Raw genomic sequence first — 13,189 nt, 5'->3', positions numbered from 1 at the left:
AGAAACAGGGAGATGAAGATCAAATATATATTTCTATTATAAATCACATCACATACGTGCACCACAATGTTCAAAGCAGCACTGTTTACAATAGCCAAGACATGGAAACCACCTAAATGTCCATCAGCAGATGAATGGATAAAGACATGGTGTATATATACTATGGAATATTAGCCATAAAAAAGAAGGAAATAATTCTATTTGCAGCAACATGGATGCAACTATTAAGTTAAGTAAGTCAGACAGAGAAAAACAAATACCGTATGATATCACTTATATGTGGAATCTTAAAAAATGACACAAATGAACTTATTTGCAAAACAGAAACAGACTCACAAGCATAGAAAACAAACTTATGGTTACCAAAGGGGAAAGGTGTGGGGGGGAGAAACTAGGAATTTGGGATTAACATATACACACTACCATATATGAAATAGGTAAACAACAAGGACCTACTGTGTAGCACAGGGGACTGTACTCAATATCTTGTAATAACCTAAAATGGAAAAGAATCTGAAAAAGAATATGTATGTATAATGGAATCACTTTGCTGTGCACTTGAAACTAACACAACATTGTAAATTAACTATACCTCAATTTAAAAAATCTTAAAATCACATCACATAATGCATTCACTAATTTCTTAGCTTCTTATTTTCTGTGCCCCCCTCCCCCCAATTTAGAATGTAAGCTCCATGGGAACAGAACTTCATCTTTTCATTTCTATAAGCTTAGCACTCAACAAAGACACATCATAGGTTCTTTTGAAGCACTAGTAAAATAAGTAAATACAGGATGAGGGAAGATAGGTATTGAACAAATGACTTGAAGAAATGCTTTATATTCTCAGTGATGTGAATTGGTCACAGAGTAAAATCCTGTCATCAGGCCTTAAGTGAGTCCCAAAATGTTCAGTCATGTAGAATGTGTGTTGCATTATCACGTCTCACCAAGTGACCAGGATAAGCCAGCCGCCAAGGAGGGGAGCCAATCACTGATCGCTGTCTGTCTGAATTTGTATTTTCATGGGATACCTCCTCACAAGGCACATTATCGTCATCATTTTCAGAATTATTTGTTCGATGTCTGTCTCCCAATTAGACTGTGCGCCCTTGGCACTTAGTTGGTGCTCAATAAATATGTGTTGAGTGAATGAAAAACTTCATATGAGGGTATAACATGAGTTTGGTTTGGAGAGTCAGGGAATCTATTCTCAAGGGAGTAATATTCAGTCTGAGGAAGAAGGGTCACTAGAAATGAGTAAGTGAAGGGAAGGGGAAGAAATATATAAGAAAATAAGAAAGAACATCTGTAGAGTCTCCGAGTTGGAAGACAGTGTGGTGTGTTCAAGCATCTGTTAAGTGGCCCAGTATCACTGGGGCATGGAAATGGGGGTGAGGTGGGGGATTGTCACCCTGAGGCTAAGAGGTCATGAGAGCTCACGAGCTACTTCTAGGATCTGGGACTTCCTTGTAACAGCGATGGGCAGACAAGGGGTTTTCGGCAGAGGTGTTTTCTGATCAGATTCTATTATAAAGAACATCCCAGGTGTTGTGTGGAGAGTGTGGAGTGACAGTGGGAAAAACGAGGTTCAGAGAAATTGGATGACTTGTCCAAGGACACAAACGTACCAGCAGCAGAGCCCACCTTCCCTGATATCAACCCAGAGCTGTTTCCCCAGACGATGCCGCTTCTGAGAATTCTGAAGCCTGGGCTATCAGCTGGGAGGAGGAAAGAAAGTGGGAAAAGGGTGATTTCTAAAAGCAGAGAGCAGCTCTTTTCTTGCTGTGCAGATTCTGTCACGTGGTGATAATGGCACTCAGTCCTGAATGAAAGGACTCCCTGCTCCCAGCCAGCACTCCCAGCTACTCCCTCTTACTCACCAGACCAGGACTTGCAAAACAGAGATCCTGGGAGATGGAGCCCTAACCATGGTCCTCAAATATTGTCTTAAAGTACCATGTTTGTTGTAGAAAAAAAATTTTAATATGAAGAGAGTTTAAAAAAAAAAAAAGGAAAAAAGAAAAATTACTCATAATTCTACAATATACATACAAACACATAAAATTTTGGTGTCTTACCTCCCAGACAATATTCTCTGCAGAGAGCTAGAATAGTTTTATATTTTCATAAAATATAACAGCCTGTTGTTAATGCCTTTGTATGAACATGTTTTAAAATGTAAAAAAAATTTTATTGAGGTATAGTTGATGTACAATATAGTGATTCACAATTTTTAAAGTTATACTCCAGTTATAGTTATTATAAAATGTTGGCTATATTCCCTGTGTTGTACATTATATCCTTGTAACTTATTTTATACAAATAGTTTGTACTTCTAATCCCTTACCCCTATATTGCCCCTCTCTCCTTCCCTCTTCCCACTGGTAGCTACTCTATATCTTTGAGCCTGCTTCTTAAAAACTTTTTGTCACAGAGATTCAAGCATACACCAAACTGGAGAGAATAGTATAATAAATCCTTACCTACCCCAATTCCACAATTATCTACGCATGGTCAATCTTGTTTCATCTTCACCCTTCCCCTCTTGAGTTATTTTGCAGTAAATCCCAGACATTTATGGGTCGAATGACATCATGTCATTCGACCCATAAATACTTCGGAAGTTTCATCTTTTGAGGCAGTTCAGGCAGTTCAGATGCCATTGCCTGGGTGGACCACAGGCGAAGCATCTTTAAGAGGTTGCCAGGGGCAGAAGAAGTGCCATCCTCCTTCCCTACACCCACGGAGCTGTTGTGATGCCCAAACCCTCTAGCCTCCAGCCTTCCTATGAGCTATGCCTTAGAGCAGGGGTGTTGGCCCTTCTTGGCCTGTCCCTTTGAAAGTTTTGGTTCCTGCAGGGGGAGACCAGCATTTCATAAGAACTGAATCCTGACCTGAAAAAGCTGTTTTTTGTTTGATTTGGGAAATTTTGTGTAAATGAAGTTATAATGCAATAAAACATCCAGCCAGTTTCTTGCAGTATAAACTGGACTTGAGGAATGACTCCCACGCCAGCCCAGGGTGAACCAGGCAACCTCAGAGTAGCCAAGATGGCCTGGGACCCCTCGGCTTCACTCCCCTCTCCCTCTTGGTCCATGGCCATGTGGACAGGTTACTTTCTCCTGCTCTTTTCTTTTACCAAATCTGAGGTCTTAGTCCTTTTTGGTAATTTCATTTCAAACTGTTCTTTCATAAGACCTGATCTATTTCTAAGTATACATAAAGAATAGGAAAATTACTCAAATACATTTTTCAATTAAATATTTTCAAAATACAAAAAATAAAATTTTAAAGTTTTAGTTGGGGAAGGGGAACAAAAATATTTTAATAAATGTGAGTGTTTGTTCTGGAGGCAGAATGTAGAGACAAGGAAGACACCCTGTGAATCCGTGCAGCCCTGCTCTCTGGGGTCAACGGTGGGGAGTTGCCTGTCCGGCTATTCGAGGCAGCCTTGCTCCAGCCTGGGCGGCTACTGTGGACGCCAGAGGCACTGTGATCTAAAGTGCAGCTTCTTTGCTTCCTCAGGTTTCAGCATTTCCCATGAGATCATTTAAAATCACATTTGTTACTTTACCATCTAATCACACATAAGCTTCCCCACCCCCTCCCCACGCCCTGCTTCCATCCAAGGAGAACACTTTCTGGAGCACCAGCAGCCAGGGTGGATCTCGTGACGGGAAAAGGGAATGACACCCAAGAAAGCAGGATTCCTTGCACTTCCAGTTGAACGACAGTGAGGTTCCCAGCAGACAGGCTGAACCACCTCCCTGAGGACAAACAAGTGTAAGTCTTCGCAAAACTGGGGGTCCTGGACTTGCCTCCCCTCCCAGAGTCGCTCATAGCCTCCTGGCAGAGCAGACGTCGGTCAGTGTCGTACCATGCTTGATGTTAAGCTGAACGTATATTCCAGGAGCTCATGGTTTCCAGTGGAGGCGATCTGGGGTAGAAGAGGTGACCTCTCATCTAGAAGACAATCAAGATTGAGCAGCAAAGGTATGACTGTGGGACTCGGGGGCCTGTCTATGGCTAATGGTGTAAAGATTTGTTTGGGGGTAATATGGGAAGAATTATAGGCTTTGTCCATGATCCAAAAATGAAGCATGTTTTGTAGGCTGTTTGAATACATGACCTTCCCCAAACACCCATAGTTCTTAGAAAATAGTTACAATTAATCTGTTTGTGTAGAAGACTCTGCTGCTTCCCTTCCTCTGAAGAATCAGGGAAGAAATATGGCTAAATCCAAAAACTATCAAATATATATGCCACATTAATGTCAAGCTTATGCTCTTCAAAGAGTCACATTGATATAAAGAGATGTTTTATTAGCCAGTGTAATTTCAGAAATTTTACCAAAGCTGTGGTAACAGAGGACAAATATCCTAGTAGTATTGATGAAACTTTAAATAAGAATGGACATAGAAAGCAGAGAATGGTCTTTGGGTAGGAGGTGATACACTCCTTCAGAGATAAGCTTTGCCTCAAACTTTAGGCAACAAGTCCTCTTGTTAGAGAAATACGAGTAAGGTTAAAAGCAATGGTTTCTGCTCTTGGTCACAAATCAGAATAACTGGGAGAACTTTTTAGAAGCAGACTCCTGGGACCCACTCGAGGCCTACTGAATCTGAAGGTCTAGGAGTGACTGCTAAGAATCTATAATTTTTTCAATGCTCTCCAGAACATTCTGATGGGCAACAAGGTTGAGGAATGCTTGTTTTAAGATTGTGGTGAAAAAAGACAAACCCACGTGACCAAGGGTGTTTTCCAAGCTTCAGGGAGAATTCATACATGTTCAGAAAGCTGACAACAGGTCGAACCAAAGCCACCTCTACTTCGTTTTTAGCCCCGAATCTGCAATCCAGAAGAATGACCCATTCAGAAGTTTCTATGGTTCTGGCTTTTTTTCCTCCCATAGTTCAAGGGCACTTAGTGTACATTTGATTCTTGATCATGATTTGCTCTTTGAGGTTACCTGATTGGATCAGTACCAGAAAAAGAGAGAAAAGTCTGCTATGAGTTTAAAATGTAGTTTGAGTTGGCTTTCCTGGACTTGCAAAATGCAGCAGGCAGAAGCAATCCCACGTGTGTATTCTGAGTAACAGCAGCCTAAAGGTTGAGCTTTCCAGCCGCATGACATGGGAGGAAGGAGAAAATGATGGTGCGAAATGAATTGCTTTCAGTTTGATAGAAGAATTTGTTTTGAAATAGCAGAAAGTTGGTTTCAAATGTTAGGAGGATTTTAGAGTGGTCTTAAAAAGTAATTTACGGGTTCCCTGTCCACTCACTTAGCAATCAAATAATGGTGATAATAATAATAATGATAATAATAATAGTAACGAACAAGCATTTAATGTGAAACATCAGCAATTTTTTTTGCCCCAGGCATAAAAGTGGATCTTTGCAAGGATGGTTTTAAGAAAATCATCATCAGAAGGAAATGGAAAAAGAGAAGGGTCTGTAATGGTAAATCGTGGATAAAGAGTCTTTCACAAACAAATATTGCCAAAGAAATGCTGTTCTAGGAGGAGAAAAAACACTGATCACTGACTCTGGGTGTGCATTCCCTTGTGTCAGAGCCCAATCACGCAAAAAGACTCCTGAAACATCAGCTTTCTTATGAGCAGCAGCCCCATGGTTCCCATTAGCACCCGCTCCACCCCAGAACAGACCTGTCCTGGGTCCCACATACAAACCAACACCATGAGCTTGGAGTCCATGCCTCCTGGGCCCATGGAAGAAACAATATCCCTTCCTCCTCTGCAATTGCTGTGCCCTTTCTGGTACATTGCTCATTAGAGGGCTTGCCTTTTCTGCATAATCACTTCCTGCCCAGATCTTACCTGTCCTTCAAAGTCCTGGATAGACCTCTTTCTCCCCTAAGGCCCTCTTTCCCCTTCTCTGCTTCTGCCTCACTGTTTCATTTATGTTTCTTTGTATGGTGTATGTCCCCTATTACAGCTCCCACCAGAGTGTGAGTTTCTGAATGGCAGGATCTCAGCATCCTTTATTTGTATACCCCCATCACAACTTTGTACACACTAACAGCTCAGAAAGTGCTTCCTGAATAAAAATCATGGCTTGGGGTTCTGGATCATATGGGAAGAAGATTCAAGTACAATAGCACCTTTTCTCACCTTCCTGCTTCAAGCAAATGTGTTCTCTCCCTTGCCTGCTGGTATTAATTCTGGGAGCTTAGAACTCTTTGTCCTTGGGGAAGATGTCACTGTGGTCCATCTTGCTCATTAGACCCCCACGGTCACTCTTCTTTCCTTGCTATTCATTATCGAGCTTTCCCCTGGTGCTCCAGAGAGGACTAGAGTCATGTTTCATGAACTGGATCAGAAGAGCAGGAAGAGGTCACAGTGACCACAGGCAGGTAGAGAGAACAGTGACTAAGAGCACAGGCCTACCGACGGAGCTGGACCTTGGGTAGTGTCCCAGCTTTGCTGTTTATTAGCACATCAGGAAACTCTCCCCCTTCCTTTTGTTTCCTCAACCGTGAAATGGCCATAATAATACCTATTTCACAAGATGATTGTGAATTTTAAACAGTGGTATGTATAAAGGACTTAGCCCAGCCTATTAGCTACTATTCCTAGTATTATTTAGTCCTATTATTTAGTCCTTCATTTTATAATGAAACTAAGACCTGGAATTTCAGTTTTAGTGACTTATTCTTAAAGCCCACCCATTATTTAAGGTCACATAGGTGGTTACTGGCACGAGAAGCAGGGACCCATGTTGTGAGGTATTCCCCCTGCCACGTGGCACTGACTGGCTTCGAGGTGACAAGAGGGGAGCCCTCTTGGAGATGCTTTGTTCACATTCTGTAGGGAAGGGCCAAGGCACTCAAAGCCCAGCATGTATGCAACAGCAGATGTGAGCTTGACCTTGCATTAGACACAGTCCTAGGGAAAAGGAGATGGAGTGAGTCGCGGCATTATTATTATTATTATTACTATTATTATTGTTTGAGGGGCTCACAGAGCTGACAGGCAGGACAAAATAGGGATGCTTCAGGCAGAGGAAGGCCTTGTATAGTGGGTGGGCTTTAGATAGATGGAGAAGGGGGGTTTACTGTGCACAGAGGAGGGAGGGGTACAGTGAGGAGACATAGGCAAAGAATCAGAGAAACCTAGAAAGTGCCAACTCTGTTGACAAAAGTCAGAGTAGTGGTTACACGGGGGAGTCTTCTGGGGTGCAGGAAATGTGCTATATCTTGGTCTTGGTACTAGTTACACAGGTGTTTGCATATGTTAAAAAAAAAAGCATCAAACTGTAAAGTTAAAATGAGTGCCTCTTATTTACTTTGTGTATGTATATATTACCCCTCCATTTTAAAGAAATCACCAAAAATAATCCCCCCAAAGAATCAGTGTTAATATTTTTATTCTTCACCTTCTGGACAGAACAGATAAGAATAATGACTTAAGTCACCAATAGGCTCTGACCTTGGCTATGTTAGCCTGAAGGCTTTAGTGCCTTATCTGTAGAAATGGGTTAATAATGGGGTCAGCTTGGAATGTCCTGGTTGGCCCACTGGTTCAGTGCTCATCCAGACACTGCACTATATCTCCTGCTCCCATCTATTCCAGTCCTGGCTCTGTGGAACATCAGTATGAGGGCAGGATAAAGGGAATCCTGGGGAAACTGACAGCATGACTGATGGATATCTGGGTTGTTGTCCCAGCTCTGCCTCTTTCTAGTTGGAGGACTTGGGCAAGATCCATTATCCACCTGGGTCTCAGAGTCTTTACCTGTCATCTAGAGACAGTTGTCCTTCAGGGAGATTATATGTTTTGATGTGAAATCAGATGGATTATGTAGCACTTCTGGGTCAACTACTTAATAATTATGTTCCCTTGGGGAATACTACTGTTAACAGCAAATTTAATGTATGTTTCCTTAATATATGTTCTAGTCATTGCTCTAAGCACTATAGATAAGCATTGTTCTAAGCACTTATTTAATCCTCGTGATAATCTCTTAGTGCTCTTATTATGCCTGCTTTATAGATGAGAAAACTGAGGACAGAGGAGTTAAGTAAACTTCCCAAGGTCCCACAGTTAGCAATTTGGTAGAGTAGGGATTTAAACCCAGATAGTCTGGCTCCAGAATCCAAGAACTTAGCCATTACACGTTGCCTCTCTACATACCGGTTTCTTAACCAATGGAAAATATTTCATTATACTGAGGGAGAGGTAAAAATGTGTTAAAAAATTTTAGAGAAATTAAATATTAGATGAAATCACATAGTGCATTTTAAAGATCTGAAACACTAAGCATGCACCATATAGGTTTTAAAATGTGACAATTTCACTGAGACCCCATTTTTACCCAGTGACAGTCCTTCATGCTTTACACTGTGCCGGGCACTGGGGGCCACAGAGCTGTGGACAGAATAAATTTGTTTCTGCCCTCACAGGACTTACAATTGACTGAGGCAGACAGGTATTAAACAAACACACAAATAAATTTAATTATAAACTGTGATAAGTGTCAGGAAAGGAAAGGATTCTTTGGGACATCATCTTGAAGGTACCTAATTTAGAAAGGCAAGATCAAGGAAGGCCTCCCTGAGGAAGTGACATTTACTCAGTGGCCTAAAAGGAGACACACTATTTTTGTCAGAATTTGCCAATTGAAAGCAGGATTTGAGGACCAAGTCAGAATGTGATTTGTGGAAAAAAGATTCCTTCAATGCCAAGAGCCACGCAGCAGCACCAGACTTTCTGAGTACCTTTTGCTTCCCTGGAATAAACTGATGGGCTACATTATATTGGTTGGCATTTACATAATATTCACAGTGCTCTTGCCTTAGAAACTTTTCCAAAACCCATTTCTACCTGTCAGAATTTGTATATATTTTCTTTAGAAACCTAGCAAAGAAAAAGGGGGATTATTATTCATGAGAAGCATGTTTGACTCTAAAATAATTAATGTTTAAGAAGAAGATTAACAGCCATAGAATTGCCTCATGGAAAGAGGCCTCATATAGGTGCCACTGCTTTCAGGAGGTGTTCAACCAAGGCCAGACAGAGAGAGAAAATACTCCAGTGGGAGCCATCAGCCTGGGTGTGAATTTGCATATTCTTTAGGGTCTCTTAGCCCACAGTGCACTTGTGCCTCTCCCAGCTAGAGTATGTGACATTCATATTACGATACATACAGTCATAAAAACACTCTAAAAACAGTAAGCCTTCACCAGTTTCTCTCATCTAGGTTGGTCCTGCTCTTCTTCAAAACCTTCAGGCACTTGTCTTTATGGCTTAAAAACTCCATGGTCAGAACCACATAATTTAGCCCTTATTTTTTTCCAATTATTTCCTAATTGTTAGGATTCTTTTCTCCCTGAGAAGTCTGAAAGGCCCCCAGAGCAAGAAACATGGCTTTTTGTCAAGATGGAAGGGTCTATACCTAGACCAATTCCCTTATTGTACAGATGAGAAAACTGAAATCCAGAGAAAGATAATACGCAACGACTGAGCAAGGTTTATTATAGACCTGTGGCTGCGGTTCCAGTCTTCTAACTTTTGGCCCAGTGCTCTTTCCTCTGCACCACCTCATCTTCCACAACACCTCAAAGAGCTAAATGCATATTAAGCCTTTAGCAATTACTAAGAATGGAAGAATTTCTGAATATTTGACAAAATGAGAAAGAGCTAAGTCTTCCTGACTCACCCTGCAACTTCCAGCAGCTCAGCTGAACACTTCCAGGCTATGGCAGTTTGAAGAGAACCTCTGAACCTTAAAAGGCACAAGGCCATGTTCACATTTGACTGTAGCCAAGAGAACACAGATCTGTCGCCTCTTTCCCTAGAGAGTCAAGAAGCAAAATAAATGTGAAAGGCAATCCTCTTATTCCTCCAGGAGTTGCATCCAGAAGGAAACTGAACACATCAATCATGTCAGGGAGAAATACTTCTACCAGGTGCACGATCAAGCCCAATCCTGATGTTTCCTACTGCAAAGTCAACCTGTCCTTAACTAGACAAAACCTTAGCTTCCTCACAAGATCACCCTCAAAATGAGTCAAAGCCATCACATTACTTCCAGATTCATAAGACACCAGCACTCATGAAATCTCTAGCTTACTTAAATATACCTGGTCATGTTTTAAAAACTGTAAGAACTCACAGCGCTTCTCAGCCTCCCTCACCAAAGAATTCTGAAGGTCTGTTAATGATATACTCTGATAGGAACCTGTTGAAGAGGATAGGGATTCTGTTGGGGAGGGTAATAGAAGTAGGAGAAAGAAGAAAGATTCTATATGTTTTTAATAAAAACTCTTATCCGCAGCATGAATTCCCTTCAAATTTTGAGTATACTGTAATTTGTATTATCTCATTAAATAAATACTTATTTTGGGGAGCTGAGCCATATTAAAAAGTATTCATACACTAAAGGTGGGGGATGGAGAAATAAAGTGGAAACATTATTAGTTTTTAATATTGTGTTTAATTGTAAATGATCTCAAATGTTTATTTAGTTTGTATGCTGAGAACTAGTGGTATGGAATTGAAATAGGCTAAATGGCTATTGGCTATTTTATCACACGTATAATGGGAAATTTTAAAGTTACATTGTACCTTTGCACAGCATTTAGCTTACAAAATGCTTTCACATACACTACTCGATTCTCCCAATAACAGTGTCAGATTAGCAGGGCAGATGTTAGCATCTCCAGTTCACAAATCATAGAAATGAGGGTAAGACAATTCAAAAAAACCTACTTAGTGTCAGAACCCAAGCTTCCTCCCTCCAATTCCAGTGCTATTTTAAGAAAACCACACTACTTCTCTGTTTTGTTTTTGTTTGACTAATTATAACGTGAAGTCTCTAGAACTGACTCAATCCACCATCCTGAGTTTCTGGGTCCATAACACTCCAGATCAGGTGATGAGGAACTTGATTTCTTCCTTACTGACAAAAATATTTTCCTTCATTCTGATTCTGTTTTCAGTGGGTTGGGGTTGTGAGACAAAGACCCTGAAGAAAAGAATATTTTTTCTCCTCTTCAGCTTCATTTGGATCTCTGTTCTGTTGGGCAGAGATGTTTTGATTAAATGCTTGTTAGGCACTTTCTCCCAAACTTTCACATTTCTTTCTTCCTTGAATTACTCCTTTCTTCCACTTTATCCCTCACAGAAATTTGATTATTCTCAGCACTATAGCCTGACACACTCATTGAACCCTACAGCAGTTACTCACCAAGCCTGGTAGAAAGCCATTCCCACTCAATTCTCTCACCCATCCCCACAGTTCTTGTTCAGCACCATGGACAGCTCGAGGGCATACTAGGCATTGCCTTGCTCTTTCACCAACGACTGATGCTGTATGTCGTTTTCACCACACTGTAAATACTTTTTGTTGTACTCCATCCCTGGACAACAGATCAGCTAGCTATTATCTCTGAATCATTCGGAGGTAAATTATGCTCAGCAAAGATTCCCATAGCCCCATTCCTTTAGCACCAGGGACTCAGGACTATTCAACTTCAAAGACAACTCAGTGATATTTTTCTGTTGTCCCAGATAGCTGAGGCTCAATCTCTGACTACTGGGCAGGAGCATGGATAATGTGGTCTCACCTTCATCACCAGAAACAGCTTATTGCACTTTCCCAGTGGCATCGCTACTTCAAATTCTATCTCTTCTCTGGATAGCTTACTCACATGTCCAGTTTCCCTGTTGCTCCAATCAGATGCCTAACAATTAAAAATTTCAGGGCAATGGACAGCTCAGATAGACACATATCAGTATCACCAACTATCTAAAATGCTGACACTTTAGGGACTGCTCTAAGTCTTCACTAATATGGCCACATCCCTCAAAACAGGGACAATTAATTCCATATTCCCATTAGCATAGAGACCCCAGCAATATCCCTAGTTAGTGCTAAAGCTAGCTAGGTTGCTCATTACACTAACTAAAGAGCCTAACCACACTCTCAGAACCATGCACAATACAGTTTCACTCAGATGTGCCAATCGCTTGGTTACTATTTCTCAGCACCAGCTTAGTCACATTCACAGCCCACCCATGAAATGTCCAACCACATTCTCAGTCTTAGTGACATCCTGATAATATGCTTGCTGTTCCACCAGGCATCCAAGTCATGGAAGCAGAACCTGAAGCAGCTTATTATCATGGTTCTACTTTTTGGGTAGCCCACATAACTAGTTTAATCATGTTTGTAGTTACACCCATACCCAACCACTCTCTTTCAGCAAATCAAGCAATCTAGTCACATCCTTTCCACCCCATGGTACTTACTCATGCTCCCCCTGAATCCCCATGACTAAAACCATTCCCACACCTAGAATAAGGCTTAGCACTTCTTAAAACTTCTCTTCCTGCTCTTCTATGACACTGACAGATTTTGTTCTTCTTCTTTCTGGCTATAGCATCTCTGTAATGTTCAACACCTCTTCACCCCCATAGACCTCCAGGTTTCAGCCCTCACTGTTCTTCTTCCACCTTGAAGAACAAATTTTATCCAAATCAGGGTGGATTTTAGGAACACCGGCCTTAAGTTGTTAGTGAACAGAAACCACATTTTTCCCCCAGTAACTTGGAATATGGTCAGTTTCTGCCCACCCTGGTCTCACAATCCAAGTACCAGTGCTTTCTCTTCCCTTTTTTCTAAAACTCAAAACCGCTATTCATTTAATAAGTATCTGCCGAGTATTTACTAAATGCCAGACACTATGCTATGGCCTGGAGAATCAGTGCTGAACAGGATAAATGTGTTCCCTCACTGAGCTTACAATTTAGTGAGAGAAGTAGTAAAGCAAATAGCAATTACAAATCAGAGGTTTATAGAGAAAACACAGTGAGTTACAGCAGCACAAAATGGGAAGCCTAACAGAGACTTCATATGGGGTCGGAAATGGAGGAGTTATCTGAAAACCAACAGTAAAAGAATGAGAGGGGATTAATCAGGCAAAGCAAGGTGGGGGAGTAATTTCAGGCAAAGGAAATAGAACATGAAAAGGTCTTAAAATGAAAAAGAATGGGTCAGACTCAAGGAGAAACTAATAAAAATGGTATGCCTGGTAAACAGTGCTGGAGAGGTAAGCACACAGTTTGGGTTATCCTGAGGGCTGTGGGGAGCTTTAGAAGGATTTTAAATAAGAATATAATATAACCAGATTTGCATTTTAGGAAGATCATTTGGTTACAGTTGG

The 13,189-nt window shown here is 41.1% G+C and overlaps 1 protein-coding gene across 1 annotated transcript in view; it reads left to right on the top strand.

Annotated features, from left to right (window-relative positions):
* Nucleotides 1-3,456: 3,456 nt before the first annotated feature.
* SCN10A (sodium voltage-gated channel alpha subunit 10) overlaps nt 3,457-13,189 on the top strand; it is an 89,880-nt gene continuing 80,147 nt past the window's right edge. Inside the window, exons 1-2 of the mRNA XM_049693626.1 lie at nt 3,457-3,786; nt 3,914-3,996. The gene's annotated coding sequence lies outside the window, so the exon portion shown is untranslated. The remainder of the gene's footprint in view (nt 3,787-3,913; nt 3,997-13,189) is intronic.

Source organism: Orcinus orca, chromosome 10, assembly GCF_937001465.1.
Source record: "Orcinus orca chromosome 10, mOrcOrc1.1, whole genome shotgun sequence".
Classification (NCBI taxonomy): Eukaryota; Metazoa; Chordata; class Mammalia; order Artiodactyla; family Delphinidae; genus Orcinus; species Orcinus orca.
This window is presented reverse-complemented; position numbering and strand designations above follow the sequence as displayed.